Raw genomic sequence first — 11,207 nt, 5'->3', positions numbered from 1 at the left:
TCTTAGTAGACATCAGTGCTAATTTAAATGACCTGAACCTGTGCCTCCAAGGTGAAAATCTACTAATAAATGACATGTTTCAAACAGTGACAGCCTTTGAAGTGAAACTGAAATTATGGCACTGTCAGGTTAAGAATAATAACTTCATTCACTTTGAAACACTGTCTGAACAAAGCCACGTAAATACTGAAAAATATGCAGCATTAATTAATAGTTTAGCACAGGGCTTTGAGAGCAGATTTCAAGATTTCAGAAAACCCCAACAGCATTTCAGTATATTTGCTACTCCATTCTCAGTTGACATCAACATGTTGCCTGCAAAGCTGCAACTGGAATGCATAGAATTGCAGTCAGATATACAACTTAAAGAAACAAATTTGCAAGTGTCTTTATTGGACTTTTATAAGTTGTACCTGCCTAAAGATAAATATCCATCACTTCACTAACATGGCCTTGTTCATGACATCTCTGTTGGGGAGTATGTACATTTGTGAGCAATTTTTTTTCACATGAAGTATACAAAAAATAAAATCAGAACTAAAATTTCAGATGAGCATCTTGAAAATACTCTTTGCATCGCCACTGCCGCTATCAAAACAGATATAGACGCACTGGTATCACAAAGACAGGCTTAGCGTTCACATTAAAAAGGTTATGCTCATAATATTTGTTTATTACACAAAAGAACCATCTGGATTTGACAGCCTGAACCTCCTGAAATGAACACTTTACATAAGTATAACAAGAACTAGGACCGATATCTTTGAATTCTGCGAAGGTCTGTGCCTGGCTGCACCCTTGTGAACAGGTTTCATGAATAAACATTGCCACCCACTACTAATAAATTCAGTTATTTGTGAAATTTGTGAAAAGTAATGAACACTGGAAGACCCCTTTCAAATTTTCAGCAAACATTGGGAAACAACTCAAGTTGGAGATGTATAGTGATCTAAGGAAGAAGTACAAAAAGGTGTTATATGATGATGTTATGCCTCATTGGGTGGTTCTGTACAAGTCATCTGATTATGCTATGCCTCATTGGGTGGATCTGTACAAGTCATCTGATGATGCTATGCCTCATTGGGTGGTTCTGTACAAGTCATCTGATGGTGCTATGCCTCATTGGGTGGTTCTGTACAAGTCATCAGCTGAAATGTGCATTCATGCATATTGGACTGGCAACTGCAAAAAAGCAGGTGTGAGATTACCTTGTGAAATTGGAGGGTGTTGTCACATATTATCATGTTCTTTGTGGCTCCATAGTAAGTGGGTGAACCAAAGCTGAACATGTTCTACCATCTGTTAGTCAGTGGAACAAATGCAAAAATACAAATTGTTCATTTTTTAAGAAGTAAAGATGGACAAGGAATTGTAGGTCTCATCATTCCAGCAAGCTGCATCACCAGTGATAAACCTTATATCATCTTCAGACCAGCCTCACCAAATAGCAGTGCAACAGCAACAAATGTGGCAACAGCTTCATCTGCAGAGTATCCAGCACTTTATCAATGCTACAGGGTGATGAAAAGCAAAGATTTTGATTACTTGACAGTGCCAGATGTAGTCATGTCTTGCATAATTTCAGGGACAGATTCCAAAGATATTATGTAATGTGCATTTCAAAAGGAGTTCTCAGTTTGATAATAACATTTAAGATGGCAAATAGAAAACTGTAGGAACCATCCACAAAGTGAAATTGTTTGTTTGGAGTACTGAAAGACAAAGAATTGTAGGTCTCATCAGTCCTGCAAATTGTATATCACCACTGATAAACCTTTCATCTTCAGATCACCCTCACCAAATAGCATTGCAACAGCAACAATGTGGCAACAGCTTCATCCAAAGAGTATTCAGTACTTTATCGATGCTACAGAGTGATGAAAAGCAGAGACTTTTGCCGTGGATTACTTGACATTGCCAGATGTAGTCATGTCTTCCATAATTTCAGGGACAGATTTCAAAGATATTATGTAATGTGCATTTCAAAAGGAGTGCATAGTTTGAAAATACCTTTTAAGATGGCAAATAGAAAACTATGGGAACCATCCACAAAGTGAAATTGTTTGTTTGGAGTACTGAAAGACAAAGAATTGTAGGTCTCATCATCCCTGCAAGTTGTGCATCATCACCACTGATAAACCTTCTTTCATCTTCAGATCACCCTCATCAAATAGCATTGCAACAGCAACAATGTGGCAACAGCTTCATCCGCAGAGTATTCGGCACTTTATCGATGCTACAGAGTGATGAAAAGCAGAGATGTTTGCTGTGGATTACTTGACAGTGCCAGATGCAGTCATGTCTTGCATAATTTCAGGGACAGATTCCAAAGATATTATGTAATGTGCATTTCCAAAGGAGTGCTCAGTTTGATAATAACATTTAAGATGTCAAATAGAAAACTGTGGGAACCATCCACAAAGTAAAATTGTTTGTTTGGAGTACTGAAGGACAAAGAATTGTTGGTCTCATCATTCCTGCAAGCTGTGCAATGCCACTGATAAACTTTCTTTCTTCTTCAGATCACCCTCACCAAATAGCAATGCAACAGCAACAATGTGGCAACAGCTTCATCCAAAGAGTATCCAGCACTTTATCAATGCTACAGAGTGATGAAAAGCAAAGACTTTTGCCATGGATTACTTGACAGTGCCAGATGTAGTCATGTCTTCCATAATTTCAGGGACAGATTCCAAAGATATTATGTAATGTGCATTTCAAAAGGAGTGCATAGTTTGAAAATACCTTTTAAGATGGCAAATAGAAAACTGTGGGAACCATCCACAAAGTGAAATTGTTTGTTTGGAGTACTGAAGGACAAAGAATTGTTGGTCTCATCATTCCTGCAAGCTGTGCATCGCCACTGATAAACCTTCTTTCATCTTCAGACCAGCCTCACCAAATAGCAGTGCAACAGCAACAACTGTGGCAACAGCTTCGTCCGCAGAGTATTCGGCACTTTATCAATGCTACAGAGTGATGAAAAGCAGAGATGTTTGCTGTGGATTACTTGACAGTGCCAGATGCACTCATGTCTTGCATAATTTCAGGGACAGATTCCAAAGATATTATGTAATGTGCATTTCCAAAGGAGTGCTCAGTTTGATAATACCATTTAAGATGGCAAATAGAAAACTGTGGGAACCATCCACAAAGTGAAATTGTTTGTTTGGAGTACTGAATGACAAAGCATTGTAGGTCTCATGAGTCCTGCAAGCTGTGCAATGCACACTCTTCTGCTGCACAAACTGCATAACCTCAACGTCTCCTCTGATACTGTTGCATGCTTCTCCAGCTACCTCACTGTCAGATCTCAATCAGTGAGATGGCACTCTGCACTCTCCCCTCCTCTCCCTGTAAAAATGGGTGTACCTCAAGGGTCTGTCCTAGGGCCTTTACTTTTTAATATATTTACTAATCAGCTCTATACCTCTTGTGCTCAATTATCTTTAGTACAATACGCAGATGATTCTACAGTCATCATCACAGCCAGCTCTCCCTCTAAGCTCTTCTCAGCTACTCAGGCATCTTTTAACTTAGTTGAAACATGGCTCTCCAACAACCAGCTCATCCTTAGCCCTAAAAAAACAAAGCTGTTACTCTTCCTATCTAAAAAGTTCAACAATATTAAACCTTCCTTCTCCATACAGTCCCTTAATAACACTCCCATTCAGGTAGAATCCAGCACTAAGCTGTTAGGCGTAACCATCGACAATCAGCTTAAATTTGACTTGCATGTTAATAACTGTATCAAAAAGACTCATTCAAAACTAGGGCTCCTTTATGGCAACAAGAAATTGCTTACCTCTGAAGCCAAGATTACTCTCTTTCTTATCTACCTTCTATCAAGTCTAATATACAATTCTCAAATTCTCACAAATCTTAACTCTGCACTCCTAACCAAACTCAAATCTACCTACAACAAGGTAGCTAGATTTGCTTCCCAACAAACCTACAAATCCCATCACTGTCTCTCTCTAAAACATCTAAACTGGCTTGAATTACCCCACCAGCTTCTTCTCTCTCAGCTCCAGATCATCCATGCTATCCTATACCAGCCTTCCTACTGCCCAGCACTATCCTCTGTCATCTCCAATTATTCTCCCTCCAGACCTCTCCGAAGCTCTAACCAAGACCTACTACAAATGTACAAACCCAAGTCTAAATTTGGAATGCAACATGTACAGCTATCACCCTACCATTGCTTGAAATAGGCTCCCACTAGAAATCAGGATCCTTACACATCCTAAACAAATTTACGACAGCTGCCAAAGAGCACTTTAAAAGTCACTGGTCCTGCCACTGCACTCTCCCTCCTTAACATCCCCTACTTCTCATACCTTAATCTACTTTCTGCCCTTAACTCATTCTTCTCACTAGCTCTCTCTAATCTTCCCTAAATACTCTTTCTACTGTCTTCTAAAATCTATTAAACAAATCACCTCAGGGAAACATTCTATTGTAATTGTTTTGCCTTCATGCAACTACATTATGATAAAACTGGGTTTTTGTAACCACTTACCCCAAAACCTGTACTAATCTTAATGACATATTTCTTTTAATACATCTTGAAATAGTAATGCTATAATACTCCTGATTATTGGCACTGTATAACATTGTATTCTGACTTAATGCCTTGTAATAATCATGTAACATTGCTGTTTAATGCTAATTTATAATGAAAATTGTTTAAAATGTTGAAGCTTTTCTCCCCGGGCCTCTGCTGAAAAAGGGCTCTTCAGCTCAGTTGGACAATCCTGGTCAACAAATGTAAAATAAATGAATAAAATGCTTCACACCTCATTGGATCATGTACCTCATATGGATTATATTACAAGCAAAGTACATTCACAGCTCAAAATTCCTCATGTACTTTCCCCTGGCAGTCAGGAGACCCCTTGATAAAATGTTATCTATCCTACCTAAACTTAAATATTGTCTATAATTACTAGCTAAACACTCTGCCTGCAATACACAAAACATTCAAAGTGCTGGAAACAAGAGTTTCAGATTTGCTTTATTGGCTGACCCCCTCACACATCACTGCAATCTCATAAAATAACTCCACTGGTTGCTTGTTAATGATATGGCAAATTTTCTGTTCAGTTGCTTACTGTTTAAAATCTTAAAATCATGATGTGGTCCATCTCTAATATCAAAACTGCAATTTCAAAACCTAATCTTTAAGATGTAGCCAAGAAGACAAAATTGCACTTGTCAAGTCCCCTTTTAAAAAATAAAATGGGCAAAAAGACTTTCTTTTCCATTTCCCTGCAACCTGGATTCATTTTCAAAAGAAATTAATGTACTGTAAAGAATTAAAGAATTAAAAAATGTGCAAACACCCACTTAATGAATCTACCTGCAAATGTTTTGGGGATAATGGTAGTTCAAACTGTAAATAAGCATAACAATAATGTGTGTGTGTGTGTGTGTGTGTGTGTGTGTGTGTGTGTGTGTGTGTGTGTGTGTGTGTGTGTGTGTGTGTGTGTGTGTGTGTGTGTGCATGTGTGAGTGTGTGTGAGTGTGTATGTGTGCGTGTCTGTGTGCGTGTGAGTGTGTATATATGAGTGTGTGTGTGTGTGTGTGTGTGTGTGTGTGTGTGTGTGTGTGTGTGTGTGTGAGTATACATATTTTTTTTCACTCTGTACATTTTCTTTGTTGTTTGATAATTGTTAGATCTGTACATCAGTGTTTCTTACTGTAATTGTTTTAATATAGCATGGTACTTGCAGTTATAAATCAAATTAATGCATGCTTTCGTTGTTGATCATGAGTCCAGGTAAAGGCTGAAAACAGTCAATATACCAGACACCTACACAGTCAACAAAAATACTGGTGTCTAATTATTTCTATATATTTGTGCTGTTACTGGTGGATAGAATCACATTAGAGACCCAGGACAGAATGCTGCTTGCTATATTTTTATCTGTGACTGCATAATTGTCTGATAAGGTTGCTTCTAACAGAGGTTTTTCCAGTTGGCTCAGTATCTGCATATACTAGTAGTTGGTTCAAGACATATATTTTCCTGCATGCAGTAGCTATTTGCTCAGTTTGTTTTTTGTAATCTGTATAATATATCTTTACCATCTCAAAAGTGCTTACTCCCTCTCTGTACTCTTCTTTTCTAGACCTAACACCACAAGTATTCAACTGCGGTACCACCTTTAACATTCTTGTAAGAAAAGCGCAGTCCGGGTCCGAACTGTCTGCAAACAGCTACAGTTAACTTTGAGTATGTGTCTACCTGTTTGAGCCAATATTCAGTTTCCCCCTGGAGAGCACTCTGCTTTGGTTGTAAACAGCCTCCCCCCCACTACACACACACACACACACACACACACACACACACACACACACACACACACACACACACACACACACACACACACACACACACCTTCCACTTTCTCTCTTATTCCCTTTTGCTAGCAAATAGTATCCATAACTGATCAATACTGTGTGTTTGTTAATTTAAACTGAGACCACAGTAGCCTACTGATACAAGGTTATCCTGTTTTTCCACCTGAGAAATGGTTAAGAAATGACCTAGAGTTTCAGAGCAGTCCTTGGTCAATTCTGATTGTTTCTTAAACACAAACTTGTCTTTGCTTTGGCTCATTAGCAGCAGTACAAAAGAAATGCCTGCTCACACCCTTGTTCTCCCCCTCCCCCTTCCCTGTTTATTACCTTAAGCCAATCCCAAAGTTAATAAATATTACCTGTTGCAGGCACCATTTTTAAAACTACAACCACCCTTGTCACTATCATATGTTCATTTACCAGTTTACTCTGGTACCTGATTGTTTCCAGCCCCTCATAAGAGCTAATACCAGGGTCTCTACCCACTCCACTCTCCACCCTGCCCCCTATTACCTCCCCACCCCCAGTGGTTCTACCTTTATTACAGTCACAAACCCCTTCCATCTTTCCAATAGCCAACTTCAGTACTAACCCAAAACTATCTCCTCCATCTTCCCACTACTATCACACCTTCTCAACTAACATGTACAAGCATACCTTACCTGTGCTCACTGCATGCACTCTCCTTGCATATCTTACATCCTACCAAAGCTCCATCACCCCCCACTCAACCACTACCACTGTACTACTACTCACACCACCACTCATATCTCACCCTCACTCAGCTCCCCTCCAATCAACTCAAGAACTATCTCTATGCACCCCTCACATATTCTACCAACTATATTACTCAAACATAAAGCATCCCTACAACTTAACATGATAACCCTCCCACCATACCTATTACCCACAGAGCACAATCATAAAGTTTCCCTAATAATCAAACACATTCAAAAACTGAGAAAACTAATAACCTCATGCATATCAAAACTAGCCCTAAGTGGAGAAATCCACCCCAACCCTGGCCTTAACATCTCCAACCCCAATCCTCATAATCAGACTAGAAACCACAACTTCTCCCATATCACAGCCAATAGAAAGCCAAGCGACTTCCTTCTACTAAGCCTAAATATTAGAAGTATATCCAAGAAAGTCCATGAGCTCCATGCCACCATAGACTTGTACTCCCCAGATATAGTCATCCTGACAGAAACCTGGCTAAAACCTCACATTACCAGTGAGCAAATATTCCCTACCGGTTACAGCATACTAAGAGTAGACTGACTAAACAAGAAAGGAGGTGGTGTAGCTGTAATATTTAAACAGCATCTAAACATCCAGATCTTAAAATCATCAGCTCCACAAATAGGCAATGAAGAAATAATATATACCAACCTCAAAATAAACCAAAACAAAACCACCAACATAATTGGATGCTACTTCCCACCTGGCCAGAACATCCCTCCACTAGAAAACCTCCTCAGCTGGTCTACCCACCATCTCCCCCAAGAAACTATCATCTTAGGTGATTTCAATATTGACTGTCAATCCTGTTCTGGCAACCATCCAACCCATCATGTAAACCTTCTTGGCTTCACCCAACTAGTCCAGTCACCAACCAGGATAAATAAAAACTCCAGCAAACACACTACCCTGGATTGGATACTAGTCAGTAAGAGCCCCCAGTCATATATAACAGGCTGCTTCTCAGATAGCCTCAGTGATCACTCCCCAACATTCCTACTCAAAAAATACCTATACCAAGCTAAACCTGTCATCTATCGTCAGATACATAAAAAAATAAACTTTAACCCACTCACATTCATCTCATCCCTCAAAGAATGTAACTGGCATCCTCTAAAGTACCTCAGTCTTGATGACGCAGTTGAATTTTTTAATACTACCTTCCTGAGCATCCTTGATTACCATGCTCCGATAAGACTTTCCAGAACCAAAACACAACCCTCCCCATGGCTACAGAAAACTACTAAGTCAGAAATGAAAAACAGAGATAAAGCCTGGGAGCACTGGCGCAAAACCAAAACCCCCCCAACTAGACAGAAATTCCTACAACTACGCAATAGAGTCAAAAAGCTAATAAAACAGGACAAATTCCAATACTACCAGTCTGCCCTAGACTCCTCCCAACACAGCCCCAAACATTTCTGTCCTCCATAAACTCCATCCTCCACCCAGGTAAAGTCAGTACCCCTCCTCCTAACATCCCCCACTCCTCCAAAAATATTGCTACCTCATTCAACACACACTTCACACAAACCATGCTATCACTAGCTAAAAATAACCCCACTCCCCACCAACCCACACCTTCAACTAGTAATCTCCCCAATGCCTTCTCTTTTTCTCTTGTACCTACCTCCAACATAAAAAACTCTTAACTAAACTTAAGCCCACCAAATTAGCAGCAGACAACCTGCCAAGTGAATACCTACAAATCACAGCTGATGCTCTGGCCTACCCAGTATCCATCTTGATTAACCAATCTCTGTCAGAAAGTTACGTTCCCACACTGTGGAAAGTATCACATATAATTCCCCTCCACAAAGGTGGTCCCTCCACAGAACTAACCAATTACCGCCCCATAGCTATTTTCTCTCCACTCTCTAAAATATTAGAGAGATACATACATTCTCAGGTCTCAGACTACCTCCTTACTTACAACCTCCTTTCTAATACTCAGCATGGTTTCCGACCAAACCATAGCATTACCACTGACTTACTCTCCTTTACTAACACTATCCTTCAGCATAAAACAATGGCTATTTCTCCTCTGCTAGTTTCCTACACCTATCTAAAGCATTTGACATGGTCCCACACAAACAACTCACCTCTGTCTTCAGTAACCTATCCTTCTCTCAATCAGTCACCAACTGGTTTCAGAGTTACCTGTCTGACCACCAACAATCTGTTGGATGGCAGAATGACATATCTCCCCAACTACCTGTCTCCATAGGGGTTCCCCAAGGATCCATCCTTGGACCACTACTCTTCTCTGTTTTCACCAATAATCTAGCATCTGCCACCAAACATGGCACATTCATACAATACGTAGATGACTCAACCATCATCTGCTCAGCCCAGTCCCTACCCAAACTGCAAAAAGTCACGCAGGAAGCCTCTTCCTCTGTTGAAACTTGGTTATCCGATGCCCAATTAATACTCAACCCAAACAAAACTAAACTACTCATCTTCCAACCCACCAAACATACTCAAAACAACTCTCACTTTAACATCACAGCAAAAGACAATACCACTATATACCCAACTGAACCCACCAAATTGCTAGGAGTGGAAATAGACAATAAACTAAAATTTGACATTCACATATCTATGACCATAAAAAAAGTCCACAAAAAACTAGGAGCACTATACGGCAATAAACAACTTCTCACCAAAGCAGCAAAGATTTCAATAGCAAATTCCCACCTTATCTCCACCCTACTTTATGCCTCTCCAGTATATACCAACCTAAGGCAATGCGATCTAAACAAGCTAGAGACCTGCTACAACAAAATCGCCAAATTCGCCACAGGGGCATCCTACCGTAGTCACCACTGTCTCTCACTTGCTGAACTGGGCTGGCTTGAACTCCCTCACCTTCTTCAATGGTATCAACTTTCACTCGCCCACAAACTAGTAAACCATCCACTAAATGTCCCATCCCTTCAGAATCTACTCCAGCCCTATCGCACCACCAGACCACTAAGATCCAGCAACAAAAATCACTTGCAGATCACTAAAGCCAATAACTCTGCTGGTGAAGCACTATTCTCCTGCACCATAGCCAAATTATGGAACTCCCTCCCACCCACAATTACCTCCGTACCATCTTGCACCCACTTCAAAACTTTACTAAAAGCACACCTAAAACATGCTGGCTATGCCCTTGCAACTCCCACTCTAATATCACCCACCCCATCCAACCACTACCTTTCTTTCCACCCCACTAACTACCTTGATTATAGCAAGCTCAGATGCTCATAAGCCTAGTACTTATTATACAGCAGGAACTTCTTATTGTAACATTTGTTAATGTCTGTTATGTACTTCGCAGATAAAGATTCTAGTTGCCTACTGATGTACTATGTTCTTCATCTGTAAATATGTTTGTAATTAATTGCTATGTTAATCAAATTTTTAATTACTATGTAATCCAATGTAACTACTGAATGTTTATTTTAACTGTGGATCTTTTCTTCCCGGGCCTCCACTGAAAATGAACCTACGTCCAGTCGGACACTCCCGGTCAACAAATGTAAATAAATAAACAAACAAACAAAAAAGAAAGAAAGACACTATATTCCAGACTGTCTTCAAGGAAATATGTCTGTCTTCCCTTTGTCAGCCCCTAAAATATTTATAAATGTTATTTTTAGATAAACATTTGTTCAGGAGTATCATATCCAGAAATTGGGGATACACACAAAATCTAAACCTCTCCATAACTGTGGATATCCAACAGTGTATAGCTTAGATACAAGCATGCCAATTCAAGATCAAATGGACATGTCAAATCTGTTGCTTCTTGATCTTGGTTTACGCCACTCATCTACTATACAGATGGGTGCAAGGGCAGAGCACTTGCTTTATAGGCTGATTTACAGTTCCTAAACTTTCCTTGACTAGTGATACAGTTTTTACAAACTATGCAATAAAAGAAAGGATTGTGATAATTCCTTGTTAAACAGCAGATACTAATTCCAATTAATATCAATATAAAAATATAATGAATGATTGCAAATAAGGTGCTCACATAAAAATGAATTAATATGAATTTCAATAGAAGATTCTGGGCAGACTTTACAAGAATATGTGCAGGGTGC

At 39.6% G+C, this 11,207-nt stretch overlaps 1 pseudogene; it reads left to right on the top strand.

The window, feature by feature from the left end:
- Nucleotides 1-447: 447 nt before the first annotated feature.
- On the top strand, nt 448-2,980 carry LOC122814303 (annotated as a pseudogene).
- Nucleotides 2,981-11,207: the final 8,227 nt, after the last annotated feature.

The sequence above is a fragment of the Protopterus annectens genome, chromosome 10.part0 (assembly GCF_019279795.1).
Source record: "Protopterus annectens isolate FY-2018-M chromosome 10.part0, PAN1.0, whole genome shotgun sequence".
Lineage (NCBI taxonomy): Eukaryota > Metazoa > Chordata > Ceratodontiformes > Protopteridae > Protopterus > Protopterus annectens.
The sequence above is the reverse complement of the archived record's forward strand: the minus strand, read 5'-3'. Positions and strand labels throughout refer to the sequence as shown.